Here is a 12,328-nt window from a genome sequence, read left to right on the forward strand (position 1 = left end):
TTTGGGTAACTCTTGGAGGGGCGTTCGAGTTTATATTCCTCGGCCGCAAGGACTTCAGTCCATCTGTCAGCTAGCAAATCTTGATCAGCTTGAAGCTGTTGTTGCTTTTTCTTAAGGCTATTTGTTGTGGCTATAAGCCGGCGCTTGAAGCACTCTTGTTCGACGGGATCCTCAGGCATGACGAATTCGTCATCGTCGAGGCTTGCCTCGTCTTCGGAGGGAGGCATGTAATTATCATCCTCCGCTTCTCCATCTGCCGCTCTCTCGGGAGGGCTGGCTTCTCCATCCTCCTGCCCTAAATCTTGCTGGAGGGGATTGTTGTCGTCTTCGGCACTGTCCGGAGTGCTATTATCTCCTGTGTCGGTGTCACCGCTTTTGCTTTGGCGAGACTTAGAGCGGCGCCACTGACATCGGCGCTTGGGTTGCTTCTTGGAGGGGTCATCCTCCGCTGTCCCGTCGCCATTGCCTTATTTGGGTGTGTCCACCATATATATGTCATATGACGAGGTGGTTGTCCAGTGCCCTGTGGGCAGTGGTTCCTCTTTGTCTCCTGCATCGTCGTCCATACCGTCGATATCCTCGGAGTCGAAGTCAAGCATGTCGGTTAAGTCGTCGACAGTGGCTACTAAGTGGGTGGTGGGTGGGCGGCGAATTTCTTCGTCATCCGCATCCCAATCCTGTCGGACGTAGTTCGGCCAGGACTCTCCTGACAAGGAGAGAGACCTTAATGAGTTCAGTATGTCGCCGAAGGGCGAGTGCTGAAAAATATCCATGGAGGTAAACTCCATGATCGGCACCCAATCGGATTCGATAGGCACGGGCGCAGGCGGTTCGGAGTCCGTGGCCGGGGAGGGATCCGGTAGTTCGGCGTCACGGCTCCCGTGAAGGGTAAGGTCGATACTCGGCTCGATCGCCGATGAGAGTGCGGCCTCCGTGGCGGGGTCTATCCACCCATCCATGGGTGGCGCAACTGGCTCCAAATTGAGGGTCGGAGCGGTTGTCGGCGCGATCTCCTGGACACTGTCCGATGGCGGAGCTAAATCATGCTCATCGTGACCGTGTGGCGCACTAAGCGGGGGCTCGAATCCGTCGAAGATCAAGTCTCCGCGGATATCGGCCGTGTAGTTTAAGCTTCCAAACCTGACCTGGTGGCCAGGGGCGTAACTCTCGATCTGCTCCAGATGGCCAAGCGAGTTGGCCCGCAATGCGAAGCCGCCGAATACAAAGATCTGTCCGGGGAGAAAAGTCTCACCCTGGACTGCATCGCTATCAATGATCGAAGGAGCCATCAAGCCTAACAGCAACGACACAGAGGAACTCTCAATGAAAGCACCAATGTCGGTGTCAAAACCGGCGGATCTCGGGTAGGGGGTCCCGAACTGTGCGTCTAAGGCAGATGGTAACAGGAGGCAGGGGACACGATGTTTTACCTAGGTTCGGGCCCTCTTGATGGAGGTAAAACCCTACGTCCTGCTTGATTATACTTGATAATATGGGTATTACAAGAGTTGATCTACCACGAGATCGGAGAGGCTAAACCCTAGAAGCTAGCCTGTGGTATGATTGTACGTTGTCCTACAGACTAAAACCCTCCGATTTATATAGACACCGGAAGGGGCTAGGGTTACACAAGGTCGGTTACAAAGGAGGAGATATACATATCCGAATTGCCTAGCTTGCCTTCCACACCAAGTAGAGTCCCAACCGGACACGGGACGAAGTCTTCAATCTTGTATCTTCATAGTCCAACAATCCGGCCAAAGGATATAGTCCGGCTGTCCGGAGACCCCCTAATCCAGGACTCCCTCAGGAGCCTTCCCGTGTAAATAGTTTTTATTTCTTTTCTTTGGGGGTCGATAGGAGAAGACCATAATTAAATTGTTGAAGTGGCTCTTATATGCATTATTGTTGATCTGATAAAAGAGCCCATATTGCCTTGTCTTCTCCTGTTTATTGAATGCTTGCAGATTCCAGCTTAGTCCAATGCACGTGTAGTATTAATATTATTCACATCGTTCGGTCGTGCAAATGAAAGGCAATTATGATGATATATGATGGACGGACTGAGATGAGAAAGGCTGGTATGAACTCAACCTCTTTTGTTTTTGTAAATATGATTAGCTCATCATTCCTGATTCAGCCTATTATGAATATACATGTTTGCAATGACAACTGGAGATCATAGTGCTTATGCCATGCTTGATTAGCTATGAGTTATAATGATTTGCCTTGCATGCCAACATGCTATCAAAATGGTTATGATGTGGTATGATAGGGTGGTATCCTCCTCTGAATGATTTAAGTGACTCGACTTGGCACATGTTTACGCATGTAGTTGAAACAAAATCAACATAGCCTTCACGATATTTATGTTCATGGTGGATTATATCCTACTCATGCTTGCATTCGGTGTTGATTAATTTTAATGCATGTTAATGACTGTTGTCTCTCTTTAGCTGGTCGCTTCCCAGTCTTTTGCTAGCCTTCACCTGTACTAAGAGGGAATACTGCTTGTGCATCCAACTCCATAAACCCCAAAGTTATTCCAAATGAGTCCACTATACCTACCTATATACGGTATTTACCTGCCATTCCAAGTAAATTTATATGTGCCAAACTCTAAACCTTCAAATAAATATCATGTTTTGTATGCTCGAATAGCTCATATATCAACTAGTGTTGTCCGTATCTTCCATGTTAGGGGGGTTATTCTCAAGAGGAGTGGACTCCGCTCCTCACTCACGAGATAAATGGCTGGTCACCGGGATGCCTAGTCCCATGCTTTATGCAAACTAAATCAAAATAATTGCAAACAAAACTCCCCCTGAGACTCTTGTTAGTTGGAGGCACTCGTTGTTTTGAGCAAGCCATGGATTGATGCTTGTTGGTGGAAGGGGGAGTATAAACTTTACCATTTTGTTTGGCAACCGCCTATAATGTGTGTAGCATGGAAGATATTGCCATCTCTTGGTTGTTATGTTGACAATGAAAGTATACCGCTCAAAATATTATTCACCTCTATTTCAAAACCGAGCTCTGGCACCTCTACAAATCCCTGCTTCCCTCTACGAAGGGCCTATCTATTTACTTTTATGTTGAGTCATCATCCTCTTATTAAAAAGCACCAGTTGGAGAGCACTGCTGTCATTTGCATTCATTACTGTTAGTTTACATTGAGTATGACTTGACTGGATCTCTTTTACCATGAATTACAATGTCTAGTCAGTCCTTGATCTTTAAAGGTGCTCTGCATTTATGTTTTGCGGTCTCAGAAAGGGCTAGCAAGATACCATCTTGTTATATCATATTATGATTGTTTTGAGAAAGTGTTGTCATCCGAAATTTATTATTATTGCTCGCTAGTTGATTATGCCATTGATATGAGTAAACATGAGACCTAAGCGTTATTGTGAATATGGTTAGTTCATAATCTTTGCTGAAAACTTGAATGCTGGCTTTACATATTTACAATAACAAGAGCAAACAGAGTTTGTAAAAGTTTTTCTTTATCACTTTTAGTTTGTCAACTGAATTGCTTGAGGACAAGCAAAGGTTTAAGCTTGGAGGAGTTGCTACGTCTCCGTCGTATCTACTTTTCCAAACACTTTTGCCCTTGTTTTGGACTCTAACTTGCATGATTTGAATGGAACTAACCCAAACAGACGATGTTTTCAGCAGAATTGCCATGGTGTTATTTATGTGCAGAAACAAAAGTTCTCGGAATGACCTGAAACTCCACGGAGCGTATTTTTTGGAAATAATAAAAAATACTGGCAAAAGATCAATACCAGGGGGCCCACACCCTAGCCACGAGGGTGGGGGCGCGCCTGCCCCCCTAGGCACACCCCCTACCTCATGGGCCCCCTGTTGATCCTCCGATCTCAACTCCAACTCTATATATTCACTTTCGGGAGAAAAAAATCAAGGAGAAAGATTCATCGCGTTTTACGATATGGAGCCGCAGCCAAGCCCTAAAACCTCTCGAGAGGGCTGATCTGGAGTCTGTTCGGGGCTCCAGAGAGGGGAATCCGTCACCGTCGTCATCATCAACCATCCTCCATCACCAATTTCATGATGCTCACCGTCGTGCGTGAGTAATTTCAGCGTAAGCTTGCTGGACGGTGATGGGTTGGGTGAGATTTATCATGTAATCGAGTTAGTTTTGTTAGGGTTTGATCTCTAGTATCCACTATGTTCTGAGATTGATGTTGCTATGACTTTGCTATGCTTAATGCTTGTCACTAGGGCCCGGGTGCCATGATTTCAGATCTAAAACTATTATGGTTTCATCAATATATGAGAGTTCTTGATCCTATCTTGCAAGTCTATAGTCACATACTATGTGTCATGATCTAGCAACCCCGAAGTGACAATAATCGGGACCACTCCCGGTGATGAGCGTAGTTTGAGGAGTTCATGTATTCACTATGTGTTAATGCTTTGGTCCGGTACTCTATTAAAAGGAGGCCTTAATATCCCTTAGTTTCCGCTAGGACCCCGCTGCCACGGGAGGGTAGGACAAAAGATGCCATGCAAGTTCTTTTCCATAAGCACGTATGACTATATTCGGAATACATGCCTACATTACATTGATGAATTGGAGCTAGTCCTGTGTCACCCTAGGTTATGACTGTTACATGATGAACCGCATCCGGCATAATTCTCTATCATCGATCCATTGCCTACGAGCTTTCCATATATTGTTCTTCGCTTATTTACTTTTCCGTTGCTATTGCTATAATCACTACAAAACACCAAAAACATTACTTTTGTTATCATTACCTTTTGCTATCGTTACCACTACTATCATATTACTTTGGTACTAAATACTTTGCTACAGTTATTAAGTTTCCAGGTGTGGTTGAATTGACAACTCATCTGCTAATACTTGAGAATATTCTTTGGCTCCCCGTGTCGAATCAATAAATTTGGGTTGAATACTCTACCCTCGAAAACTGTTGCGATCCCCTATACTTGTGGGTTATCAGACACCCCTACCGAAGCCCTCTTGATAGGGTGAGGAAGGGCTGCAGCTCGCCATTAACACGAACTGAGAACCGCACTGATGTGACACATTTCATGATCAGCCTAACCAAATCCGCATGAAACCCCAACTTCAAAAGCATTGCTTCCAGAAAATGCCACTCCACTCTATCATAAGCCTTCATCATATCCAGCTTAACTGCACAAGTATAATTCTTCCCTTTTTCCGTCGCTTCATAGTGTGCACACTCCCAACCTCTAGAGCCGTGCTTACGTAGAAAAGTGCGCTAGGAAGAAAGGAAAATCCCTGTAGATGTTCATCCCCATCTGACCACCTTGGCAATGTTGTGTGTGCACTCACAATTCATGATGGTTCCCAATCCTAAGATGCATGTGAGTTTCAGCGAACTGGAAAAGCAATTTCAACTAAGTGTAGAGCTTTTGTACGCTGAATATGTAACGAAATGAACGTAGCCATGAACTAAGCGCTACCCGTTAGTCGGGTGGAGGCCTCTTTACGAATTACTATTGTTTCATCTCTCTTCACACACTTAAATATGAACATGCCACAACAACCATTTGATGGTGCTTTAATGTAATTCAATACTATCATAATGAGCACCACGTGGGCAATTTCGCATTCCTGTATTCTTGTTGAGCATCGTTCCTTCAGTAAACTAGCTGCCCGGTAACATATTTTTCTTGTATCAATCGCACGCTCATGTTCCAAGCCTCCCCATCACTTATTTTGTGAAAAGGACCTCCAAATTATATTGAAGATTCAGATGTGATACAAAGCACCCTGAAAGTAAAATAACGATTACAGCAAGGTCCTCAGACCACCCAACGAAGGTCGCACTCGCCACAGCAAGTTGAGGGTGCGCTGCCGCCGCTGCCACTCCTCCCGGAGCAAGCACCATTGTGTTGACAACCATGATGGTCGGGAAGTCTCCGGCTTCGGACACGAATGACCAGCGCACCAAAGAGACAACAATCGCCGTCGAATCTTCGTACAAATCCATATAGCCTCCCCTACAAGCACACCAAGACCCAGCCTCTACGTTGCCGATGGGAAAGTCATTGGTGCCACAACGGAGAGGGAGGGGAAGCCAACACTCGCATCACGGAGTCGCTGCCCAATCACTTGAGTGCAAAAAAGTCCTAAGCAACGAAGTAATCTGCAAAAAGCTGTCGAGCCCTAGCTTGCTCTTTGCGCCAGAGCCTAGCTCTCTCTCTCTCTCTCACGAACGAAGGTAGAAGAAAGAAGAGACAACAATGGATTTTTCCTATGCTCAAACGCCTCGAGGCACAGACGCCGTTTTCTATTATCCAACTGGCTGGCCCATACCATGTCAGGCTACAACCTGGAGGCACACCCACGCATTCAACAAACTCATGTCTGCGGGGGGTTATACCTGCGCATGTGCACATATACACCGCAACCCACCTCCTCACAGCAGCTAGCGCGCACAATCCACCCGGCGCGTATTGCTGCTAATGGTCTACACGCATGCGCGTTACACACCATGGCGACCCACACATGCATGCACGCCCGACTAAGTAGCTAGCTAACTCACGCGATGCACACAACTGACCGGCAAACAAACTCCAAGTCACATTTACTCCTAACATCTGCCACAGTGTTGAGGAAGCCAAAGCCCGCGCTGCTCCTGTGGGGATTCAGGCCATGGATGGATTATTTAATGTTCAGGTAGTGCTTGAGATGGACAGCCAAGTCATAGCCAATGAATTGGTTGCTGGGGAACGCAGTAATTTCAAAACAATTCCTACGCATATGGAAGATCTATTATGGTGATGCATACCAACGACAGGGGAAGAGTGTTGTCCACGTACCCTCGTAGACCGTAAACGGAAGCGTTATGACAATGCGGTTGATGTAGTTGTACGTCTTCACGATCTGGACGATCCTAGTGCCGAAAGTATGGCACCTCCGCGATCTACACACATTCGGCTTGGTGACGTCCATGAACTCTCGATCCAGGTGAGTGTCGAGGGAGAGCTTCGTCCGCACGACGACGTGATGACGGTGATGATGAAGCTACCAGCGCAGGGCTTTGCCTAAGCACTACGATGATATGACCGAGGTGGATTATGTTGGAGGGGGGCACTGCACACGACTAAGGGATCAATGATCAACTTGGGTGTTCTAGGGTGCCCCCGTACATAAAGGAGCAATGGGGGAGGCCGGCCGGCCCTTGGGGCGCGCCAAGGAGGGGAGGAGTCCTCCTCCTAGTAGGAGTAGGACTCCCTCTTTCCTAGTCCAACTAAGAGGAGGAAGGGGGAAGGAGAGGAGAGGAGAAGGGAGAAGGAAAGGGGGCGCCCCCCCCCCCCTTCCCTAGTCCAATTCGGATAATGTCGTCTAATAAAAGACACAACAACCACAAGATGAGGAGATCAACTTTTTGTTGTGCCAAGATAAAGAAATCAAGTTTTGGGGCATAACAACATACCTGAGCGTGGATGCGGATGAGAGTAACCGAAGCGGGAGGTACACGGCAGTGCTCGCCGCCGGCTCTAGGGCTAACTGCGGAGTCTGCGGATCGTGGGGGACTGGGGAGATCGGCATCGACATAGGTTTTTCTCTTTCGAGGGGATGGAGTACGCACGGAACATGTGGAAGAATACTATGCCTAGGCTACATGGGCTTTTGGTTGTCTTTTTTAGAGAGATTGGGCTTTTGGTTGCTGACCGGCCCATTGAATGAGGTGATCCCTGGCTCGGTTCGTGGAGCAGCGGCCCGACTGCGTTTGCTGAATGGATCCCGACGCGGTGAAAATGACCTATGGTGCTCGGTGGAACGATGGATCGATCTGGTTCGCTACTATGGTTAATCCGATGGCTGACGGCGTCAAAACCTTGTGGGGGCTCGTAGGTAGCTGCATCTTACTGTTTAGTAATGTGGCCCATTAGTTCCACAGGGGGGCGGTAACCCTCCGGCACTCCGGTTTTCTCCGAAATCACCCGGAACACTTCCGGTGTCCGAATATAGTCGTCCAATATATAAATCTTTATGTCTCGACCATTTCGAGGCTCCTCGTCCATGTCCGGGATCATATCCGGGACACTGAACTACCTGTTGGGGAACGTAGCAGAAATTCAAAATTTTCCTACGTGTCACCAAGATCTATCTATGGAGAAACCAGCAACGAGGGGAAGGAGAGTGCATCTACATACCCTTGTAGATCGCTAAGCGGAAGCGTTCAAGAGAACGGGGTTGATGGAGTCGTACTCGTCGTGATCCAAATCACCGATGATCCTAGCGCCGAACGGACGGCACCTCCGCGTTTAACACACGTACGGAGCAGCGACGTCTCCTCCTTCTTGATCCAGCAAGGGGAAAGGAGAGGTTGATGGAGATCCAGCAGCACGACGGCGTGGTGGTGGAAGTAGCGGGATTCCAACAGGGCTTCGCCAAGCGCTGCGGGAGGAGGGAGATGTGTCACGGGAGGGAGAGGGAGGCGCCAGGGCTTAGATGGGGCTGCCCTCCCTTCCCCCCACTATATATAGGGCCAAGGGAGAGGGGGGGCGCAGCCTTGGCCCTTCCTCCAAGGAAGGGTGCGGCTAGGGAGGAGTCCCTCCTCCCCAAGGCACCTAGGAGGTGCCTTCCCCCTTTAGGACTCTTCCTTTCCTTATCTCTTGGCGCATGGGCCTCTTGGGGCTGGTGCCCTTGGCCCATATAGGCCAAGGCGCACACCCCTACAGCCCATGTGGCCCCCGGGGCAGGTGGCCCCACCCGGTGGACCCCCGGGACCCTTCCGGTGGTCCCGGTACAATACCGGTGACCCCGAAACTTGTCCCGATGGCCGAAATAGCACTTCCTATATATAATTCTTTACCTCCGGACCATTCCGGAACTCGTCGTGACGTCCGGGATCTCATCCGGGACTCCGAACAACATTCGGGTTATCGCATACTAATATCTCTATAACCCTAGCGTCACCGAACCTTAAGTGTGTAGACCCTACAGGTTCGGGAAGCATGCAGACATGACCGAGACGTTCTCCGGTCAATAACCAACAGCGGGATCTGGATACCCATGTTGGTTCCCACATGTTCCATGATGATCTCATCGGATGAACCACGATGTCGAGGAGTCGATCAATCCCGTATTCAATTCCCTTTGTCTATCGGTACGATACTTGCCCGAGATTCGATCGTCGGTATCCCGATACCTTGTTCAATCTCGTTACCGGCAAGTCTCTTTACTCGTTCCGTAACACATCATCCCGTGATAAACTCCTTGATCACATTGTGCACATTATGATGATGTCCTACCGAGTGGGCCCAGAGATACCTCTCCGTCACACGGAGTGACAAATCCCAGTCTCGATTCGTGCCAACCCAACAGACACTTTCGAAGATACCCGTAGTGTACCTTTATAGCCACCCAGTTACGTTGTGACGTTTGGCACACCCAAAGCACTCCTACGGTATCCGGGAGTTGCACAATCTCATGGTCTAAGGAAATGATACTTGACATTAGAAAAGCTTTAGCATATGAACTACACGATCTAGTGCTATGCTTAGGATTGGGTCTTGTCCATCACATCATTCTCCTAATGATGTGATCCCGTTATCAACGACATCCAATGTCCATGGTCAGGAAACCGTAACCATCTATTGATCAACGAGCTAGTCAACTAGAGGCTTACTAGGGACATGGTGTTGTCTATGTATCCACACATGTATCTGAGTTTCCTATCAATACAATTCTAGCATGGATAATAAACGATTATCATGAACAAGGAAATATAATAATAATCAATTTATTATTGCCTCTAGGTCATATTTCCAACAGTCTCCCACTTGCACTAGAGTCAGTAATCTAGTTCACATCGATATGTGATTAACACTCAAGGTCACATCCCCATGTGACTAACACCCAAAGAGTTTACTAGAGTCAATCATCTAGTTCACATTTACCATGTGATTAACACTCGATGAGTTCTGGGTTTGATCATGTTATGCTTATGAGAGAGGTTATAGTCAACGGGTCTGAACCTTTCAGATCCGTGTGTGCTTTACAAATCTCTATGTCATCTCCTAGATGCAGCTACCACGCTCTATTTGGAGCTATTCCAAATAACTATTCTACTATACGAATCCAGTTTACTACTCAGAATAATCTGGATTAGTGTCAAAGTTTGCATCGGCGTAACCCTTTACGACGAACTCTTTTACCACCTCCATAATCGAGAAAATTCCTTAGTACACTAGTTACTAAGGATAACTTTGACCGTTGTCCTGTGATCCATTCTTGGATCACTCTTGTACCCCTTGACTGACTCATGGCAAGGCACACTTCAGGTGTGGTACACAGCATAGCATACTGTAGAGCCTATGTCTTAAGCATAGGGGATGACCTTCGTCCTTTCTCTCTATTCTGCCGTGGTCAGGTTTCGAGTCTTACTCAATGTTCACACCTTATAACACAGCCAAGAACTCCTTCTTGGCCGATCCATTTTGAACTCCTTCAAAATCTTGTCACGGTTTGTATTCATCTGAAAGTACTATTAAGCGTTTTGATCTATCCTTATAGATCTTAATGCTCAATACTCAAGTAGCCTAATCCAGGTTTTCCATTGAAAAACACTTTCCAAATAACCCTATATGCTTTCCAGAAATTCTACGTCATTTCTGATCAACAACATATACTCATCAGAAATTCTATAGTGCTCCCACTCACTTCTTTGGAAATACAAGTTTCTCATAAACTTTGTATAAATCCAAAATCTTTGATCATCAAAGCATACATTCCAACTCCGAGATGCTTACTCCAGTCCTTAGAAGGACTGCTGGAGCTTTGCATACTTATTAGCATTTTTCAGGATTGACAAAACCTTCCGGTTGTATCACATACAACCTTTCCTCAAGAAAATCGTTGAGAAAACAATGTTTTTGACATCCTATCTGCAAGATTTCATAAATAATGCAATAACTGCTAACATAATTCCAACAGACTTTTAGCATCGCTACGTGTGAGAAAGTCTCATCGTAGTCAACTCCTTGAACTTGTCGGGAAACACCTTAACGACAAGTCGAGCTTTCTCAATGGTGACACTTACCATCATTGTTGTCTTCCTTTTAAAATCCATCTGTACTCAACAGCCTTACAACCATCGAGCCGTTCTGCCAAAGTCTACACTTTGTTTTCATGCATGGATCCTCTCTCGGATTTTTATGGCCTCGAGCCATTTATCGGAATTCGGGCCCACCATCGCTTCTCCATAGCTCGTAGGTTCATTGTTTTCTAGCAACATGACTTCCAAGACAAGATTACGTACCACTCTGAAGTAGCACGCATCCTTGTCATCCCACGAGGTTTGATAGTGACTTGATCTGAAGTTTCATGATCACTATCATAAGCTTCCACTTCAATTGGTGTAGACGCCACAGGAACAACTCCCTGTGCCCTGCCACACACTAGTTGAAGAGACGGTTCAATAACCTCATCAAGTCTCCACCATCCTCCCACTCAATTCTTTCGAGAGAAACTTTTCCTCGAGAAAGGACCCGATTCTAGAAACAATCCTTTATTGCTTTCGAATCTGAGACAGGAGGTATACCCAACTGTTTTGGGTGTCCTATGAAGATGCATTTATCCGCTTTGGGTTCAAGCTTATCAGCCTGAAACTTTTTCACATAAGCATCGTAGCCCCAAACTTTTAAGAAATGACAGCTTAGGTTTTCTCTAAACCATAGTCATACGGTGTCATCTCATCGGAATTACGTGGTGCCCTATTTAAAGTGAATGTGGTTGTCTCTAATGCCTAACCCATAAACTATCGTGGTAATTTGATAAGAGACATCATGGTATGCATCATATCCAATAGGGTGCAGTTATGATGTTCGGACACACCATCACACTATGGTGTTCCAGGCTGTATTAGTTGTGAAACAATTTCCACAATGTCTTAATTCTGTGCCAAACTCGTAATTCAGATATTCATCTCTATGATCATATCATAGATATTTTATCCTCTTGTCACGACGATCTTTCAACTTCACCCTGAAATTACTTGAACCTTTCAATAATTCAGACTCGTGATTCATCAAGTAAATATACTCAACATCTACTCAAATCATCTGTGAAGTAAGAACATAACAATATCCACTACACGCCTCAGCACTCATTGGACTGCACACATCAAAATGTATTACTTCCAACAAGTTGCTTTCTAGTTCCATTTTACTGAAAAACGAAGCTTTCAGTCATCTTGCCCATGTGGTATGATTTGCATGTCTCAAGTGATTCAAAATCAAGCGAGTCCGAACGGTCCATTTGCATGGAGTTTCTTCATGCATATACACCAATAGACATGGT

The sequence above is a fragment of the Triticum urartu genome, chromosome 2A (genome assembly GCF_056163025.1).
Source record: "Triticum urartu cultivar PI428250 chromosome 2A, HENAU_Tu73, whole genome shotgun sequence".
Classification (NCBI taxonomy): domain Eukaryota; kingdom Viridiplantae; phylum Streptophyta; class Magnoliopsida; order Poales; family Poaceae; genus Triticum; species Triticum urartu.